The 21140-nt window shown below is 41.2% G+C and overlaps 1 protein-coding gene across 2 annotated transcripts in view; it reads right to left on the bottom strand.

Moving 5' to 3' along the window:
- Window positions 1-21140, bottom strand: part of CDCA2 (cell division cycle associated 2) — a 105726-nt gene that overhangs the window by 8398 nt on the left and 76188 nt on the right. For both annotated transcript variants that reach the window (XR_011327596.1, XR_011327597.1), the window contains exon 17: window positions 2333-2450. The gene's annotated coding sequence lies outside the window, so the exon portion shown is untranslated. The remainder of the gene's footprint in view (window positions 1-2332; window positions 2451-21140) is intronic.

The raw sequence follows: 21140 nt of genomic DNA, 5'->3' as shown, positions 1-21140 counted from the left end.
AAACAGGTTTTTCTGGGAATCTGCTTCAATTACTCATTCTGGGATAACATGCAATTAGTAGGTGACCTTCTTCCCAACAGTGGAACCTAAGTTGTCCACTGTCCTAGTGCAATGTCCTTCGTCTCGTCTCGAACAGAGGCCCGTTCTACTTAAAATCTGATTCAGCTTTTTTTCCCCCCCTAGGAAATCCCAGCAGTGTATTAAGTGACAGTTTTAGTGATAAAACCAACAGTTACTTTGAAATCTTAGTCTTTAACAGTGACCTACTGTTATATTCAAGCAAGGAAGTTTACAGTGCAGATGAAAGCCTGGAGATCTACTGTGTTCCACTACTGATTTGTCACCTCCTTTAAGGACTTGATGATGTACAAACACAGCATGTGCCTGTGATATGTTATCACTCTGACCTTCAGAGCTGTCCTGTAGTCTGAGCAAATGCCAAATAAAATGCTGAGTGAGGGAAGGAGATGCATGAAGTACCCCAGCAAGAGAGTTTCAGAAAAAATATTAACTCCTAAATTTGAAAAAAGCATACAAAAACTCCCTCCAGCCCCAAGTAGCTCAGATGGTATCACAAAAGACTATCTGTACTGAAAGGGAATCTATTAAAAAACCAAAACAATCTCTAGGATCAGTTACATTGTCATGCTGAACCTATTTCATTATCAGTCTTGCTCAATTCTTAAAAGCCAGTGTGAAAAGATTTTTCTTGGCCCACGTTAAGACCAGTAAAGGCTAGAAATCTGCAACCACCTTAAATCCTTAATCCGCCAAGTTTTACACGAAGATCAAGTTGTTCAGCCTTCCTTTGTAAGATTGCTGCCATGCTCTGGAAAGAATTTAATGACATTCGTGACATCAAAGATAGAAAGTAGTCCTTTTCCAAAGGCAAGGTATTTGGATAGGCGTTAACTTGTACGGTATCGAGATCACCAAAGGAACGTTTCCCTTAATAGTAGTGATAAACGGAACCTCTCCTATAAGCGGACAGTGAAAGCAGAGTTAGCCTTCACCTAGGGAGCAGACGATTAAGAGCTGGGCGTGGCCACATTGCCATCGGCACGATGCCCCGGTTAAGAAAGGCCTTCTAGAAAAGCAGATTCTCTCCCACCCGCCTTTTTTCCTTTACGGGTCTTTTCTAGACGGCTGTTTTGTAAGAACTTGAATTTCACTTTAATAAATGGTGAAACAATAGCCACTCATTCAACCACTTACACAGGGCAGCTAGGGAATTGCCAGACCAGTTAAAATATTTATCTCAGTGACAACACACAGCTGTTGAGGTGCAAAGATCTGAAGCTTTAATTGCACCAGGTTATTTAAGTAGGAATGTCTCATTAACTCCGCTTGCAGGACTGGATTAAACAGACAGCTGGTGGCCACAGCAAAGGGTGCAGACAGAGCAGCCATGACAGAGACAGTGTTGAGCAAACATCAGTGTAGATAAGGGGAAGTAGGAAACCCAACACTTCCCCCTCCTGAAGTGGAAGGCACCAAAATACTGCCCCGTGGAGGCAATACAAGAAGGTTGGGGGGAAGCACGACAACGGGGAGGGGGCCAGGGGAAATCAGATCTGCTGTCCTACCTTCTCTGTGTTTGTGCAGTTACAACAATAACAGAAAAAGACACGGGAATGACAAAACACAAGCCTGTCTATCGCCAGTTGCTTTTCTTGGGGGGGTACACGTGGTTAGAGCGCACTATTTTATCCTTCTGCAAGGTTTATACCACGTGTGCTTGGGGAAACTCATCCTGGTTCATTTTTGTCTGTACTCTCAAACTCAATCCGCTGTCAACATAGAGGCTGTCGCTACCCAGTTTTGAACACAAGTTCGTAACTGTCTCTGCAATGAAAAGGTGTTAGCTGCAATCTTGCCACCATTAAAATCAGTGGCAGCTTCAAACCTACTTTACTTAATACTGCCTCAAGGTTTTAATGAATGTGATTCTGGGTAGAATGGGTCAGAAAATGCATATAGCAATAGCACTTGAGGAACGGTAAAAAGGGAGGGGAGAGCGGAACGAGGGAATAAATAGCTAGCACAAGCGAGAAAGATTGCTTATTGGTAGTAATACCATCTCTCCCTGTTTACAAGCTCTAAACTTGACAAGACACGGGCCAGATCCTCAGCTACTGTAAACCCGAGTCAGCGGAGGTGTACCAATTTATACCATCTATAGATCTGGCCATATAATTACTTTCCCCTCTGGCCTGCAAACCAGAAGCACAGCTACAAAATAAGTGGAAAAAAAAATACAAGCATTGGATTTCTTTTATGTTCACGTTCATCCTAACACAGCGCCCAAACATGCACAGATCACTTTACTTACACTGCAATGGCGTGTGAGAGCTTCAAAATCCATACCCACGACGGAGGGCAACATATAAACAAGTAGTGGAAACACCTCCTGACCCAAAGAAGTTACAATAATTTTTCAAGTTATCATGCTGTATTAGAAGACAGAAAGGACAGGGAGGTGCGACAGGAAAAGACGATGGTAGCAGTAACTGAAATATGTCCTTCTGTACATTATATATTTGCATACTGTAAGGGTGCTTCTTATTTAAATTAAGGGGGTTTACAGCTCTTTGTCAGAATAAAGGAGCCTCTATGCATTTTTTCCGTATTTCAAAATAATGGTGACTTTATAAATATGCTGTATTGCCAGCTCTCATGCTTACAGTTACTCCGATTTTGAAGGTCTTTTGCAAATCTCCAACTTTGGGAGGCACAGGAATTTTAGCTTCTTAAGCAACTTTCTGCCCTGTTAATTTGCAAAGGAAGATCCTTCAAAATACAATGCAGCTTTTCAGAAAGGCATTGACAAGTATGTTTACAATTGTGATTATTTTTAATCTAAGTCATGATTTTTTAAGACATGACTCAATTATTTCTAGGATTAATAGAGCTGACAGTAGACAGAAATATTTCCAACAGCAAGTAGGCTTTTGAGAATGCTTCAGACCAATTTTGAGAATGTAACTAACCTTTATGAGAAATTCAAGCACCCCTACTTTTCTCGAGACTGTTTGGTTTAAGCGCCTGCAGCAGTATACCCTAACAGACTGGTATTTCTGCAGGATTTGGATGGAGAAGGACTTATCTCAACACTTCACTGAGATTGCAGGAACTTGATTGAAATTTACCAGCAGGGTCCCTATGACACTGCAATTGCTGTAGTCATTTCTTTGTCTTTAAAATGCCATATAATTGCTAATGTAATTAGTGATGTATACAGAGGGGGCCCGTGCAATTACCAAGTCCTAAGATCAAGTAATTAATGTTCTGTCAACAAAACAGCAACTGTTTCATTAACAACTGTCTGGGTCTGAAAACAGATCAACTCAGAACGTTACCTACTTGGCTGAGTTTCGCAATAGCAGGGAATTCAAGCCCAAAACATACCAGCCGAGATCAACTGCATGCCGAAGAGGGGATTGTGGCATCCTCCGCCTACAGCTACCAGTCACTTCTCCTTCCAGTAAGAGGAGGCATCATTAATACTGCTCAAAGAGACAGGGTTCACATCTGTGTAGTCTGCTTCCATGCTGGCAATTGATGTTCCCAGTTTTATGAATAATCTCAAGTATTAAAAACTTGAAGAGGGTTTCAAGCACCTGGAAGGTTTTAGTAAACATTGCGAGACTTTTATTTTTTGTAAGACCTATGATTTTTGTTGTCCTCTGGATTTGCTTCATATTTCCAAGCTTTTCTCTGCCACCACGACCCTGACCACCCATCTTATAATGTAAAAGGAGGAGCTGGGTGTCCACCCTGATTCTCCTTCCTTTACAAAATTGATAGTTTTACAAAGAGGTTTTTAACAAAGACTTACCTTGTCTTTTTCCTTATAACTCTTTTGTTTTGACAGCTCACATCCCTTAAAGTGTTAACCAAAACCACCTTTGTGTCACTTGCTTATCTCCTTGTTTCAATGCTTCTATCAAGAGGCCATTTTCAAGGGTGAAACCCAGACATGGGAAGACTGGAAGGAGCTGTGTTGGTCCCACAGGACGCAGGCCTGGGCTGTGTAATCTTGAGCACCATCTACTGGTTCTCTATCTCCCAGTTTGCGATTTAGAGAGGGACTCAAGGTCCTCTTCTCCCAGGACACAACACAAAGTCCTGATGCACCACAGCACACATCAAACTTACAGTATGGGAACGGTCCCCGTAGCCTAAACACAACACTTGCTGAGCAAAGGGGTTTGGCGGCACCGCCACCTTCAACCCCCACATAAGCTCTGCACTCCATAGCCTCCTGATTCTCCCAGAAGATCAAGTTTCCATGGCTATTATATCCTCCAGAAACCAGCTTAGAAACCAGGCCTGTTCTCCCTACACGCTTTTTCCCTGCCTCAGAACTGCACAGTATACGGTTAACATAGCTAAACGATAAACAATAGCTGTGGTAGAATAGAATTAAGCAGCAGAAGCAAGAGGGATCAACAAGGATTTCCGGTGAGATTTGAAACACAAACAAGCATGAGGAACTCTAAAAGTATACAATTTTTCCTCCCGCTCTGCGCGTGTCATTTTATTACAGGGTAATTAAAGAACACTTTAAAATTGTGATTAATAGGCTTTTTAGCTTCAGAGAAATCAGATCTTTGATGTCAGTTGCTTAAACATTCAGTTTACTTTGCCATTGAGGAATGGAAATAAATAAAGAATGGCAAGTATGGGCTTTTTCCTCCTCTCATTTTACTTACTACAGGAAAGCTTTATAATGGTAACATGGATAAAAATGAGATTCATGCAACAAAACGATGCCCTCCCCGACTAACTAAATGAAACCTTGTGTCGCATGTGCAAGCTCCCTGGCATCTCAAGAATGCCAGCATGCCGACATGCACACAGTGTCGCTGAATATGGTTCAAACAGCAGTTGGTATTTATATACAACTAGCACACGAGGCGCTGCACAGTTTGTAACCCTATCCCAAGTTTTGCAATCGTTGCCTCCAAGACACTTGGCTGTACAGTTTAGAGGTTCCCTTTTCTAGTAAGCTCCACTCAGCAGCAACATTTTTGGTTTTTTGTTTGTTTGGGTTTTTTTATTTAAATTATTATTATTTTTTAAAGGGGGTGAGGGAAGCAAATGCTGATAATAGGAATCCTAAACCCACACCAGGTACCTTCACGGTCCATTCCTCCTCGGGGACATGCAACTACCATGGGCTGAGGGAATGAGCTGCTCCCTTTCTCTTTAGCAATACTAGCAAATCTAGACACACAAAGCCTGGTTTTCTGCTTAGTTTGAGCCACTGATTGAAGTAACGCCTCTCAAGGGTGCTTGGTTTTATTTCATATAACTATTTTTAACCATAGGTGAATTTACACGTGACGGAGAGTTAAGAAAGAAATCAGTTCTAATTGCCCTTATTTTCCCTTTCGTTTAAGATCTGGACTCCGTAACAACACAGCACAAACCCTTGATAGCCTGCATTACATATCTTTTGTCATAAAGATTATGGAGGTACCTATTCCCATAATAGTATTTTCAGCCCACTGGCAGCCTATATGGCCAGTAGTTTTTCTTAAAGAATAATTGTCACCTTTTCTCCATTTCTCCTTTCCCCACTCAGCCTTTCCCGTAATTATGGATCTGTCTGAAGAACTTGCATGACCAGAGTCACTGAGTATCTCACTCACAAGCGTTCAGCGAGGCAGGGCAGCGCTGCGGTATTTGCTTGCAGTGGTTTTACAGAAATGGCTCTGATGCACTGAGATACACCCGAAAATCGATGACACTTGAACACCTGAATGCCTCGAAGTATCGTGCCCCTAAGTGATTTGCCCAAAGCCCAGTAGAAGTCTCTGGGGTCAGCAGAGACTTGAACCTATGCCCTAGAAGTGACAAAGGTACTGCAGGAAAGGAGTAAAAAGGCAGGTCTTAAGAGTTTGAGTGAATGTGTTAATCTATTAGCCTATATATAAGCATTAGTTTCTTAAAACATTTTTGAAGCGTTACTGGCAGTGGTTTTCTTCACGGTTCTGTTCTACTCTTTGCATGAATCCTGCCTGACACACTCTCTTCCTTTCAAATATATGTAACGTGTCACACCTATATGCAGATTAAAATTATGGATGCTTTTCATTCAATTGCTCTTGGAAGAAAAAGGGAGGGGAGGAAGCGGGGGAGAAGAGCCAAGTTTAATACTCTACAGTAGCACAAACCTCTTGGGCATAAAACATCGTTCAGGTAGACACATCTGGTGAAATGCATCACATCAAATTAGTATCAAGGGTATTGAGATTCTAAGACGACTGGCAGACAATTCCCCTTCTAATGTACTGCTTTTCAGATTGTTGAAGAAACTTGAATCCCAAATCTCCTGTGAAATGAGTGATACTAAACATGCCTGCTCAAATACTGAAAGTGAAGATCAAAGACACAGTGTCCAAATTGGCTTTGCAAACAAAGCAAGCCCAGAGATCCCCAAGAGAATGTGGTGCTAATTTTATCAGATCTCCTTGACTTCTTCCTCCCAACAGTTTGTCATTTAAGAAAAATAATAATAATGAGAATGCATTTCTCTCTGTCAGAAGCCTTGTTGTAAGACAAACAAATTCATTCCCTTTTAAGTATATGCTTTGCAAGTCACCTAATAGTCTTAATCTAGTTTAAATGAAAAATGAGGATGTTTCACTCTCTGAAAGCTACCTACATCTTAGTCCCCAAGCCACACATACACAAACACACGCACACATACTGCCATGAATATTTCAATACGACTCAGCCTTTCAGATCAATACAGGCAACTCTCAAGTTCTATTGATTTTTCAGAGGTTTGGCTCACAAGGGTGATAAAATATTTCTCAAGTTATGAAACCTGAGTTAAGGAGCTTTTGCTGACACTTCAGCATTTACTAGACACATCTCTTTCTCCCTCTCTCTCGATTTATGACTAAGCAATAAGTCGTGGTAAGGTGGGCAGTATCATCCCATAGGGCCCACTTAAGGTCAAAAAGAGAAGTCAGGATAATAGGACAGCCCTTAAGGTCCCTAAACTTCTGTTTTCTGAGGTAATCACTTATTCTTTTCCACATGCCCTCAAAGTCCTTATTCCAACATTCATTAGCCAGTGAGTGAAATTCCCTTTCAGCGTACCTCTGTAAGCTGTCAAAAAGAAAGGGACACCAAAGCAGACACCAAATAAAGCAACTCCCTGCTGAGGCAAGGAAGCTAATCCTCTCCATATGGAAAGGAAATATACTTAATTATGTATTTATGCATGTCATTGCAGGCTTATATCTTGTTTCACTTTCATCCACAATGATCCAAACCTATTTAAATATAATGAGTAAACATTTCTGTTTTTATAATAACATAAGCACACAGTCACTCAACATTTCCCAACCACTTCCTTGCAGGACACGGCAATTTAGTGTGGTTATCATTTGTACTGAAGCAGCACCTAGGGAAGCCAGTCATGGACCATGACTCCATTGTGTTAAGGTGTTTATAATCACAAAAACCAGAAGGCAGTCATTGGCCCCAAAGACTTTACAACTGAGCTGAAGAAGAATTTTGAGTTAGAAGATGGAATCTGTGGAATCCAGTTCCAATATTCCAATTATTCCGTCCCAGAACGGGTATCTCTGCATAACAAAGAATTACATTTTTTGATCCAGTGAATAGCACGCAGTCTAACACACTGTCAATCTGGGACCAAGGCTGTTGGCTGACCCCCACCAAGAAACCTGTTGCATATGACAGGCTAATAACACTCCCTGCTCCATGTACCTCGGTTTCCCTTTGTCCCCTTGTAACTTCCCCGTCTGTGTATATTACGAATTCCTTGGTGTAGGGATTGGCTAAATCATATCCAGGCAAAGACCTTACCTTAAAGAGAGTAGAATATAAGCACAATATAAGCACACACAAGCAACAAATCGTACATTAGAATCTACCCAGGCAACTGTAACGTATTTAAAAAATAATAAACACATTTCAAATACTAGAATTTGTTTTTCTGAAATCGAAAGCAATGGCTATCATTGGAGGTACTTAAGGGCAGGCTGATTAACCGTGGAGGCAAAAACCAGTTTGCATGCACAGACACAGAGAGGGGAGCCGAGGCTTAATTCAGTTTCCCTATTTGTCCTGAACCTCATTAATAGTTCTACACCTAACGTGGCATCTATCACTGAAGCACCACAAGGCATTTTGTAAAAAGATGACTACTTATTATTCCTTGTGAACAGATAGCAGCATAAAGAAAAAAACGAGGTTAACTGACTTGACCCACAGAAGCGATCAAGTCCATAGCAGTTGTATTGATTCCCCATTGCCTTCTCCAGCCTTCCCTCCATTTTGTGTTAGCTCTTTTGTTTTCAGGAATTAGGATTCATCTTTCATCACTTGAAATTTAAAGACTTTTATCTTGGAATAACCTCATTAAGTGGGACAAGTCCTACAGACTCTCATTACACGCCAGTGCCATCCCTTCCCTAGGATGCGGATCAGCTGTTTACCACCCACAGTAGGCAGGGCACTTTCTGGCGTTGCAGGAAATAACGTTCGTTACATTTCAATGGGAAATCTGAAATTGCAGACTTGCATGTTAAGAGATATTAACAGTATGTTAATTACTGGCTAGTAGACACGGGAGCCATATTACTGTGTCCATAACCCATTTCAGAGCAGTTGACGTTCTTTGCCCGCCGAGGTGTTACTGCGGTACGGGGGCCGAGAGCAAAGGACCGAGGGCCATTTCCGAGTGTCGGGTTCAGGTCCCGGCTCTCGGTCGGTGCTGGCGGTGGCACCGTTCCAGCTGCCTCCAGCTGAGACCCGACCCTCAAGCGTTCAGTTCCACTTTTCTTATTACCTCCACCATTTCAGGCCCTTTAGTAATTCTGAACACTTCCATTTGACTACAGAAGGCCTCCGGCCTCTGTTTCCTGAGGGGAAATAATTTCGTCTGCACCAGACTGTCCTTGGTTACAAATACCAGGACAAGCCAAGGAATCAGCGCTCTGTTGTGGGTCCGAGTCCCCCACACAAAGCAAATGCTTTGCTCCCTAGGAGGAAGTGAGCATATTTTTGAAGCCTCACCAAAGAAATGGAACAACGAAATGATCATCCATTTAATTTGGTTTTTCTACTTCCTACTGATGCTTTGCACTATGCTACTTTTTTTTTTTTTCCCATCTGCAGCAATATGATGGCATGATGGCTTGAAGGACTGTTCTACCACAGCCCCTAAGTCCCCTCCCTGATCAGTATGCTGCATGGCTCTTCCATTTAATGTGTACTCTCACTTTTGGTGCATTGCCTCCAAGACTTAGCATTTTATATTTGTCTGCATTAAAAGCATATGCTGCATTTACTGGCCTCAAACAGACTTGAGCCCTTCTAAAGGGGGTGGCACTGCTACCTCCTTGCTCAGTACATCTTCTGCTATCAGGAAAAAATAAACTAAAATCTATACAGTTCCAGACATAGACAAGACAATACTGGAAATAGAAATTCTCAAGAGCACCTACATAACTTGAAATCCTAAAGCATGCAAGTACTTTTGAAGCATCATGCCCAAAAAGCCTGAATTCAGAAGTGCTAAGCAAATAGTAGTTATGACACTTGATACTTCAGGAAAAGAAAAAAAATTCCAGGTAATTATTGAGCCTGAGACACAGTTTAGTAACGTAACTTCTGGCCTTATCCCTGAAATTATCAACAAATCTCTTCTGAAACATATTTTTTAAAAAAGTAAATATATCTTGTACTGGATCCTAAGTTGCTTTTTGGTAGGTCGGGAGTATAATCCTATCTGTTTCTTTGTTTAAAGCTGTTTTTATTATTATTAATATTAGTCTTTTTTATCCAGTAGCATCAAGGAGCCTTGGGGACTTTGAGACCGGGGACACCTTGTGCTAGCTGCTGTACCTCATGTGGCAGGAGGCTCTACCAACCCCCTGTTTATTACCGAGAAGGTTTGAGAGGGAACAAGAGTGCAGAGGAAAGAGACCTGGCCAGATTCACAGGCTCAGTGGCCAAGGCAAGAGCGGAACCCACAAGAGATATTCCCTGAGCTGCAGCCTGCAATTTAAAAAGGCAACACAAAGAACATCAGCATTTTATTTTCAAACTGATTCACACACAGGATTTGTGTCCTAGGCAAAGAACCACTGATACAGTTATACTGCTCTGATCTATGTATGACCTCAAGAAAGCATCTGAATTGCAGTTAGACACCTAAAAAAGCTCATTTGAGAGAACGTTCCCTGGAGTAGCTTCCCTGAGGTGACAGAGCTTGGCATGGGAGTCCAGCTTGCCCAGTTGCCACCCCCCTCCCCCCCCCCCCCAAAAGCACTCATTTCACTTCTTCAAACAAAATCTGGCTTTCACCCCCCCGCCTGGCCAAGAGGATTCATCATTCCCCTCATTTAAACACATTTCAAACAGGTTCAGCAGCACAGCTCAATGAAACTAAGAGCAGCTCTGTAGTTGCATCCCAGTTTGCCACTTCAAAAACGTAGTGCAAGTACACGCCACCCAATCAAGTTCCATTACTTCCCATGGCAGCAATAGCTTTGAAGAATCCTAAGTTAGTTAAAACCCACATCAAAAACCCACATTGGCCATCTCTAATCAAATTACACTTTTCAAGCTGTTCACTCCCCAAACCCCATAAAATGGTTTCTAATATTTTTCCCACAACTGGTGTTAAAGCGTAATTGCTTGCTGTATCTTTTTGCCCCTCTTGAATAATTGGTGTTAGATTTGCCACTTTATAGTCCTTGGGAATGTGACCTGTCATTATAAAGCTTCTAAAAATATCAGTTAACACTTCACAATTTTCTCTCCTTTATTTCCTTCTGCAGCAATGGATGTACCCTCCCTGGACCAGATACCTGATCTGCCTTTGAGCGTAAAACCTTTCAGCAATAATTTTTGCAGTCATTTGCGCAGTAACACCTTTAACATGCCTGGGAATAGAAAGTCAGATCTTTAGCTGATGTAAACTGGCATAGCTCCACTGAATTTAACAGTTACTTCAGTTTACACCAGTTGGAGACCTCACTAAGAATTGCTATACATATACTTCATTTAAAAGCCCAAACAAACTCATTTCTCATTATTTAGAAGAAAAGACTTAACTCGAGTACTTCATAGAAAACCAAACTCATGCAATAAGAATAGCTGTTATTAAACAACAGATTTTCAGTCTAACTTGAGAATGTATTTCAGGACATCTCTAACGTGAGGTCAAGTTGAAATTATCAATATGCTTAATTATCTCCCTGAACTGGACCCTCAGTTTATAAGCTCAGTGCCTCATCTTCCAACGTGCCAAGAAACCGCATTTCCAATGGCAGCTATGTGGACTAGGGTGTGCAGAACGTAGGTTTTTTGACAGCAATAGCCATGAGGACTATCATATAGGATAGGTTATACACAGGGTCCATTTCAGAGAGAAGGGATTTGAATACAGAAACTATTCTGAAGGCCCACATATTTCCTAGTGCAATCACAAACTTTTTTAGCCTTTTCCCTCACCATTCCCTCAGCAGGTTTGTGCAGATTTTCAGCAGCGGCTGGCACTCTGATTCTTGTCTCCTAAATCCCTGAACCACAGCCATTGTTGTTATTTATAGTGCTGTAACACTTACAACCCTGTTGCTCTAGGTAGCAGTCTCCTTGCAGACTTACTCTCTGACACCCCAAGCCACAGTGTCCAACTAGAATATTTAGAAGCAGGTTTCTTGACCAAGGATTGCCCAAGCACTTTATAAAAAGGATGGTATGCCTAAGCAATCTTAGCCTTCGTACATTCTTCCTTCCCAGCACAGCCCCAGGTGGTTCTAGCACAGCCTCATCTCTTAGTTTAAGCACGGGAATCATACTAACACTCTCATACAATAAGCCCAAGTCTCAAGAGGAAGGGAAGAAGGAGAGAGAGTCTGCTATATTCAGCATTGTTGCTAAAACTCCACAGTAGGTTGACCCCATGGCCTTTTCCAACAATCTTTAATACCCAGTGTTACATGATTCCTAACGGCACTTTTTTGGCGCTGGACAGGGCAGAGGTCAAGGTCTGGAATGTCACCAGGGCTGCTACTTACTGAGTAAAGACAATTAGACGATTGTCTAGACAACTGAGCTTTGTGCTCTGTGTGATAAGCATGCAATCAACTCTCTGAGGTGATATAAACAAGCTGCCTAGCCACTGCATTTTCCTTTTCAGCCTCCTCCTTCCTTTTCTGGGGATCTCTTGTATTCTTCCTCTGTGTGTGCTGTTCTCTACAACTCTCCTCCTCTGCATCTGGCAGCTCTGGTGTTAGAAACAAGCCAGCTGTGGACATTACAGTTGCAGAACACAGAAAATACTTTAGCCACTGAGACAAAGAGCTAGACTAGTGTAATTCTCTAAGCTTAGGGTTTGGCCACTTACAGATACTATTTATATTATAACATTATTTATGCAAAATACAGAATCAGTAACAGGATAGCTTAAGAACTCCCGATCCTAAACTAACGGCCATTCTGACAGACACGCACATCTAAGTACTGTGGATTCAACCACTTGGAGAAAGGAACTGAAACTGCATTCCCAAAGTCCAGAAAAGCACATTATGCTACCAAGTTACTGCATATAAAATAACCAACCAAACAAAAAACAGTCAGCCAAACCATTATTCCCTAGCATCTCAGGCTATTTGTCAAATCTAAAATACAGGTGTAAGGTGATCCAAACCCCATCTATCACTTGTTGGAGGTAGGGATAAAATATCACCATGGTTTATTTTACTGTGAAATACTGATAATGACATCTTACAGTTCTGTAACACCTCTAATTCCAATGATCTCAAAGTATTTTATTGTGGCCCTAGTTCACCAAACAAGGTAATCACAGAATTAAAATCCCATTTACTCCCACAGAATGTGCTCAAGTGCTTTGCTGAACTGGGGACTAAACTATTAAAATTTACATGCCTGTAAGGCAGAAATTATCTATCCTGTTTCACAGATGAGAAGAAAATGAGGCTTGCAGAGAAACTCACTTAGACTTACACTTTGTGATTCTAGGTATGTCCAAATCAAACAGAGAAAGGCACAAGAATCCAAAAACAACAGACTAGAGGCAGACCCTGGTTTAAGGAGTTTTATATGTTCATCCCTGCACCACAGAGACCAGACTGGCATGCATGAGAAGAAACAAGACCATATGGGAGAGATGAGTGCATCAGCATTGAGAATATATAGAGAGAGTCCAGAAAAATGATCTTAATTGTTCTTTTCCCTCAAAACAGGCACCCAGTCCTAGTTTTAGACCTGGCAAACTGGCACAAAGTCAACATGTTAAATCCTAATCTTGCCTCTGGGTTCACAAAAGGATTTATGGAAATATGAGCCTTTTCAAGCTCTAGGGCCTGCAGGAAAACCCTTGTGGATGTCTGTCTTACCCAGAGCTATTTTATAGGACCTTCTCAAGCAGAACTTGCAACACACAATGTCCTGGGAATCCTTCCCCCAAATTTCTAAGTGGGACTTTGGAAGAAATGCGTCTCGGGAGAATCCTCTTTGTATTTTACACTGAACCCACCCACATGTAAAGGGAGGTGTTTTTCAGCCCCATGCTGTGTAGATACAATCAATAAAGCTCACAGTTCACTCTCTCACTATCCATTCTCACTGCCTTGATTTAAAGAGCTTCCAATAACTTGGGACATAACAGCAAACTTCACACAGAGTGAACATTAAGTGAGGGCAAATTCCCTCTTACATCACCCAAAGGCTGACTATATCCCAGTTAAGAGAATATCCAGGACGTGTTTTATTTACATTCCTCAAATAAGGCACTTGGGCTTTTGGTTGTTTTTTTTTTTAAACCAACTTTTGTCAGATGAGTTTGTCTGAAAATTTCTTGTAAAGCTCTGAACAAGTTCTGCTGAGCAAAGCCAGGTCTGCATTTATTATTCTCCAAGCTTCCAAGGCACCTTCTTGCACTATAATCGCACCGTGATAGAGCAATGATATAAAACTGAGGGAAATGAATCAAGGCTGTTAGTATCCAAACTATTAAATGTAAAACTTCTGTTTGTGAGCCTCAGAGGCTTCTTAAAGTGTAAGGAACGTCATCAGTCTAACCATGCTAGGAACTGTGAGTTGTTTAAAGCTTGATTTAGCACAGTTTCTTTTAGGTTCAGAGCTGCTTAAGATAAAGTCCTGCCTCGCATGAAGTTAGACATTCTATTAAAATTGGGAAAGAACAGCTCACTTGAAAAACATCTGTTCAAATATTCTTTGTCGTCTAGACCATTGATAGATTCAGATCCAGAGGAGTCCAAGAAGTATAATTAAAGGCTTGCTAAAGACAGAGAGGAATGTAGATTCAGCAGAGATTAATTTATCCACCTTTCTGAAAAAAGCTAAATAAGTCCATTCCAAGTTCTGGGTTGCCTTTGGTACAGTGCTTCCAGTGCCACGCTACCCAGCAGTTACTTCCAAGATTTCAATGAAGTAGTAATATGAAAGAGATACATAAACTCCACCATCTCCGGTAAAGTTTCAAGACGTGGTGCTCAGCATGATTGAAATATTTTGTAGATTCTTCTAGGTGCCTGTCCGCATAATTCAGTGCCCAGCTAAGCTTTGTTCTTCTGGTGCTGGTTAATAATAACTATAAATAAAACTATTGCTTTTGTGGGGATTGTGAAATTTTCTTTCTTAAAAATTGAGAGGAATGGAAAATTTACACATGCTCAATTTGATTCTTTTTAGTCTGCCAGAAGTAATTTATCTATAGAAATTGTTGTCAGAAGATAAAAAAGAAGGGGAAAAAACCATTTAAATAGAAGAAAATAAATATCTGCATTTATGTAAAGTAGTACAAGATGGCAAGCTCTGAAAGTGCACTACTCTAGGCTCTTACAGATTCTACAGATGTGAGCCAGTCCGTGGACACGGAGAGAACGCAGATAAACACTGGTTACCATTTGGTTTAGATTGGCTACAAAATCTGTCTTACAAGCATAGTCACAAGCTGTATGTTGCTACCGATAAAAGGAAGCATCTCTTAGCACAGTGATTCTCACCCCTATCTGTCAATCCAGCTGAACAGGAACAAACGCTTGCAGGTCATACCTGGAGAGAGCCTACAGCTCTATCCAATCCTGCAGGTGGTAGGTAAGTAATTCAGGGGTTCAAGAAAAAGCCCCCACTTAGCTGTTTGCAATAGCGTGCCAGAGACATATTATCCACACAGCCCTACAACATCCCTTGCTTTGATGAGATCAGGGAAGAATTTAATGATAGGATACTCTCTTTACCGGAGCTGGAACAGCTACAGTTCTATCTGGCCCAAATGATCCCGGGAGTCAAAAGACCTAGTCAGAGACTGTCTTTTCTTTCCTAAAATGCCTGATGCAATACGAATCTACTCCATGAGTAATCTCTACTGCATTATAAACAAACAATAGAAGATGAATGTTTGTACAGCCTGTGCAGACTTCATAGCAACTAGCTACAGTAGGTGAAAACCTTAGCTTATATTGCTGCTTCTGTGATATGTGTTAAGTCAACTTCCATTGGTAGCAGTTCTCCTGCAGAAGAGGGCCCTTCCTCCTTCCTTCATATAATTTGACCCCCAGGGCATAAGAGCTTTCTCCTCTGCAGCTCTTGCCCATCAGTGCATCTTCTTTGCATCTCTTTTCCCCTTCAACTCATTCACACTCTCTTCTAAACTCAGCTGGAAGCATCTCTTTTCCCCCTTGCCCATGACTCTTAATTTCTCTCTCCCTTGGCAGTTATTTAACTCATTAACTGAATTAATTTTAACCCTAAAGCACTTTGGGTGAATAGATTTTATGAAAGATCTGATACAAAATAAAGTCTTGGGGGCCTTATGCCACTGTAGGTGCACAAAGGAGCCTTAGTGTAACTGAGAATCAGACCCTTATTTCACAGATTCTACATGGAGTTTAATCTCAGTGCGACTCACAGATTCCATTTAATGACAAAGTGGCTCTTTGACTGATAAAGGTCCCATGCCTCTGATGCAGACTAAATAGCCAAGCATCCTGAACAGTGGAAAAATTATTCTTGGATCTGTATGAAATAAGACTCTCCACCACCCCCACCACCCCCTTCTTAGAAAAATTCCTTTTCATTTTAGAATGCTGTTTTATTAGGAAATATTAAGAGCATAGTAGACTCCAACACAGTGGTTTTGCGTTTTGCTCTAAGAGGTGGCTGTTTGGCAGGGGAAGAAAACAGAAAGTCAACATAGAAATAACATGGAAGTTCCCCTACAGAATGTTTATTTTACTAGGTGCACTGATGGCTTTGAAAATCAGTTAAGCTTCTCTTTCAGGTCAATTAAACTTTTGTTCAGCAAAATTGCACTGGAGACAAGAGTCTATGAACATGAGGTATTGATTGTAACCTGCTAGCACCCAAAAAGGGGCATTTTCAGCTGGCCATGCCCAAGTGGTTTCTGAGCCTACAATTTTCCACATAAATGCTCGGAAAAGGAGGAGGGCAGCCTACAGAGGCTCCAGGAGTATGCTCAGAACAGCCAAAGGGAATTATGGCCCTTCAGCACAGTTACACTCCGTAGACTATCACACAGTTCCTGACTCACACCTTCATGGGATTCATATTATCTAAACTCAGATACATATACACACATATATATATATATATAAAATTCCCTATAATTCTAAAATGATGATTACTGTCCACCACTACTCTTTAGCACTGTCAGACTCATTACAGCGAGATCATCCTTTATAGAAGCAGACAGTTTCCAATGCAGCACTGATTCCTGCAGCATACTGTCTAGGTCTATGACAAATCTCAACTTTAAAGAGCATTTCTTCACCAATAAAACTCCATCAAACAGCATGTGTTAGAGAACAATAGAACAAAAAGTGGCCCATAGAATCACGTTCCGTTTCCCATCGCTGCAACCTACTTGCTAAATTAACTTGAGTAAGTCACTTCCCAGGTCCACTTTTTTTCCCAACACTTCCTTGCTCAGACCATCAGCTACTTGGGACAGGAACACTCTATGCGAGAGGTACACAGGCTTAACGTTCTGATGTCTCCGTAGCTAAACAACGTATTGTTACCATAAACATGCACGCAAGCACACAAAGAGATTGGAATGGGCTTTCAGATATAAGTAACAGGGAAAGAAGTCCTGGTTGGCTACTATCCTGTCCACTGAAAGGAAAAGCAGCATCTGTTTGAAGAACCAATCTGGCACATGAATATCTCAGCCCATTTTTATTACAATATACTTATTTCAGTATATTTGAAAGTTTCATCAACTTCTGTAGCAGGACCACTCTGCTGATGGGCTGAGGAAAAGGAGAAAAAAAAGGAGGTAGAGGGAAAAAAAGTAAGGGAAACTGTCTGCGACTGCTGCTAGTTTCTCCATTACAGATAGTCATACACTATAATCATAGGCACTAAAGAACTTGCTCTGATCTTCTCAGAACAACTGACCTCGCAGCTCTTTCCTCATCTGTAATTTCTAGATTTCAGCTGATTTAAAAGACTGCTAGGAAACAAAACACTGTTCATAGATCAGCGCCAAAGAGAAGGCCTTGTATCAGGAACACGTCTGTCTGTTTCTGATACATGGAGTAAATTGACCCCAAATACAGCCCTGGACTTGTTGGTCGTTTTCCCTCAAAGCAGTAAATAAGGAGCAGGGCTGAGAAGCTAAGTCAAACTAATTTGGCCAGTTATTATTTGACTGAAAGGTGATACTGAATGTTTAAATGGTTTATCCCCTTCTTGTTAGTGGCACCATTCAATCAGGACTACTAAGCCTCCAAGTGAACGGATTGCAACTACCGAGGGAATTGCTCACTCCAACCAGGAAATGTGGGGTTTGTTAGTTCAAACAGCATCTGTAGGAAGCTGGTAAACAACAGCTGAGATGATGAAAGATCACATCAACTTCTTGCTTTGAAGTAAAAGATATTAAAACCACGAGTGTACGAGTTCTTATTATAGCTTAGCCCCCCCGCATACTGATCCCCAAGAACCTGGCATGGTTGTTCTTGCTGCATAACAAGCTGTATAATAAAAATCCATAAAAATATCAACGAGGCACTTGAAAGTGACATGAAAAAGCAATGGAGGCCTATTTCTGGTGATGCTGCCATTAAAGGCAATTTGTTACTTTATGCCTGGAATGAAATCAAACATTCTTCCAGGCCCAGAGTGACACTTTTAGTCTCAGAAACTTAAGATATGTTGTCACCTGGATGGCTACATTATGAATACTCAGAAGCAGAACCATTAGCATCATTTGTACACGGAGTGTATGTCAGGTGATTTGCGAATGAGCACAAGGACAAGGGGTCAAATTTTATCAGCAGACTCATAAGGCATTGAAGTGTGAATTCTCCCATTTGCAAAGTTAGGTATTTGTTGTCAATTACAAAAGTACAAAAACAAGTTAGGTGCCTCTGCCCCTTGGCATATTAAAGGGCTCCAGGTTAAATGCTTTTGACAAAGCAACGGGCACAGTTGCTTCTGGAAGTTCTGTCCAGCTCCCTGAACACTACCTGACAGTACTGAGAATCAGAGCGCATGCATCTTGTATTCCTGTCAGTGTCAGCTTCTATCATTTTAGTCCGCTCCAGCCATAGAGAAAAGTCTCCTCACTTACTCCTTACCCAACATCTGCTTTCTACATCTCTTTTAAATCTCCTCAAAGTTTGGCATTGTGTTTCCCTTTTCTCTCCCTGCCAGTAACCTCTCCACCTTGCTTTCTCCTCTGAGCTAATTAATCCTATTCATGTTTTTCACCCTCAACAAAAATGGCATCTACAGAATCCAGTCGATAGGGCACTGGACTGGGACAGTAGAGACCCAGGCTTTACTTCCAGGTCTCTGGTGGTCCTACAGTGCAGTCCTTTCTCTCTCTAAGCCATTCCTGTATAAAATAAGGATAACAATTTACATCTTCATTTGCAAAATGCTTTGAGATCTCTACATGAAAAGAGCCAAACAGCAAGCATGAATAATATATGAGAGCTACAGGACAAGAGATGGGTTTTATTCCTGGTCCTAACATGCTAAGTGAAATGTTATCTATGTAAATACTTTTCCACAATAAATTATTGTTAATAACAGCCTTTCCCCCTATTTTTTTAAAGCCTTCCGCTTTAAAAATTAAAAATTGCCTGGTCAGGAAGATCTGTAAAAACCATAACCCTGACAATGTGGGCTCTCTTTCTAGAGCTACTGTACAGCCTTACACTTCCCTGCTGTCTCCTCTCCCTGCCTCCTCCTCCCCTAGAAGGGCACCCTAGATTATTTACTTTTGTAAAAATAACAATGCCTTTATAAGTATTAAAATAAGCATGTACGGTCAAACTTATACTAGTCATGTCCGTATGTCAGAAGGTGCCTGAAAAGTTGAAATACTCAGAGGTATTTTTTTGCCATCTAATTTGTTTGATTAGGTGCCTTTCAGCACATTTAAATACATTCATTTAGGATGCCATACAGCTTACAGAGACTAACAAAGCGCTTTAGGGTACAGCACATCCAGCTTCTGCAGAAAATAAACAAACATGAGAGGCCTTGACCCTACAATAAACCCCACACAAGCAGCTTTAAGTCTTCAGTATAGCAGTGTTTATGACTTTAAAATCTTAGAAATAACAGCTGTTCCCAAATGAAGGAATGCTAGAGGATATGGATTAAAGTATGAAACTACATCTCAGAGATACCATGTCAAACCAGTATCTTTCAGAAGATTAAATCTTCATAGACTCTTCCTAGCCCTTAAAAATGATGGTCAAACAACAGCAACCCATCCTCAGTGCTGAGTCCCATCCACCCCTGAAATCTTTGGGCAGCCGCCCTTACAGAAACAGAGTTCAGATCCTAAAAGCAGATGCTCCAGAGACTCCATACAGCCATCTAGGATCGTCATTCCTCCTGTTTTTTTCAGGCAAAATTGTGATGGCAGGCTGTAGAACCTCAAGTATGAAGCCCCAAGATAGATGGGAGATGCAGCCAGACATCACTGCTCACCGTCACCTCTGTCCCCTCCCTTTATGGAAACTATAAACTATCCCATTCACCTGCCAAATGCCTATACAGGAATATGAGCCACAGACTGGCATCAGATAATGGATTATTAATTACTGGTGATAGATGTACTTCGTGGCTTTCCCTCAGTTTCCACTTGTGGGTGGACAACTATACACTTTCCTTGAGCAAACCAAATGGCTGTGGCATGGCCTGCCTTTTGCTACAGACACAGCCAAGCACAAATAGGTCCAGATTTTGCTTGTCAGTATAGAGCACATGTTCCAGCGGCTGGGTGGAAAAATGAGGCATGAGGAGGGCTTGACTCTGGATAGTCCTGACCCACTGTTGTTAGTCTACAAGATCATCTCTCTTTTTCCAGCACAGAGCTGCTGGGTCTGATTCAATCAGCTTTGAAATGTAGAATGTGAAAACAAATCTGTTCAGGTTCTTTCTCTCTGATTACAAGACTTAGCACCTCTGCAGAATGAGCGCGGAGAGAAACACACACTCTGCAAATGAATTAATTAGACTTCATGAAAGAACACGTAGGCTTGGAGGATTGTCTTACCAAGCAGTTTCCAAAGTAACAATTGGTGAAAAAAATTAAATTGTGTTCCCCAGTGCCCTAAATATGACAGATTAGAACAACCAGGGTAGAGAGAAACATACATGTGTTAGGACGGATACACTGATCATCATGCATGCACATCTATTTGAAATGATTGTACAGTCAGCTGTCAGAACATGCTGTTCTTTCACTTACCCCCTTCCCCAATCTAAAGGTATCTGCCTGCATTATGGGCCTACAAGTAATGCAATAAAAAAAAAAATTCAAGTTTCATTTGACTCTTGTTGCACTGTACACCAGAGCTGCATGCTTTACAAGTCTACCAGAGTGAAATAAAAAGTAAGACTTCCTGTATGTCTGCTCCACTTCTCAGGTTATGAGGCAGAGAAAAAAAAAAAAATCAGTAATTGCTTTACATATAAATGTGAAAACAATTTTAGAACTCCCTGGTCCTGTATCAACATGCATATGTCTTTTACCAGCTCTGAACTGCACATTATCATAACACGTAAGAGCAATGATAAAGGAAAGGGTTATACTCCACAGTTCTATGTTA

This window comes from Haliaeetus albicilla, chromosome 13 (genome assembly GCF_947461875.1).
Source record: "Haliaeetus albicilla chromosome 13, bHalAlb1.1, whole genome shotgun sequence".
NCBI classification, from domain to species: Eukaryota; Metazoa; Chordata; class Aves; order Accipitriformes; family Accipitridae; genus Haliaeetus; species Haliaeetus albicilla.
The sequence above is the reverse complement of the archived record's forward strand: the minus strand, read 5'-3'. Positions and strand labels throughout refer to the sequence as shown.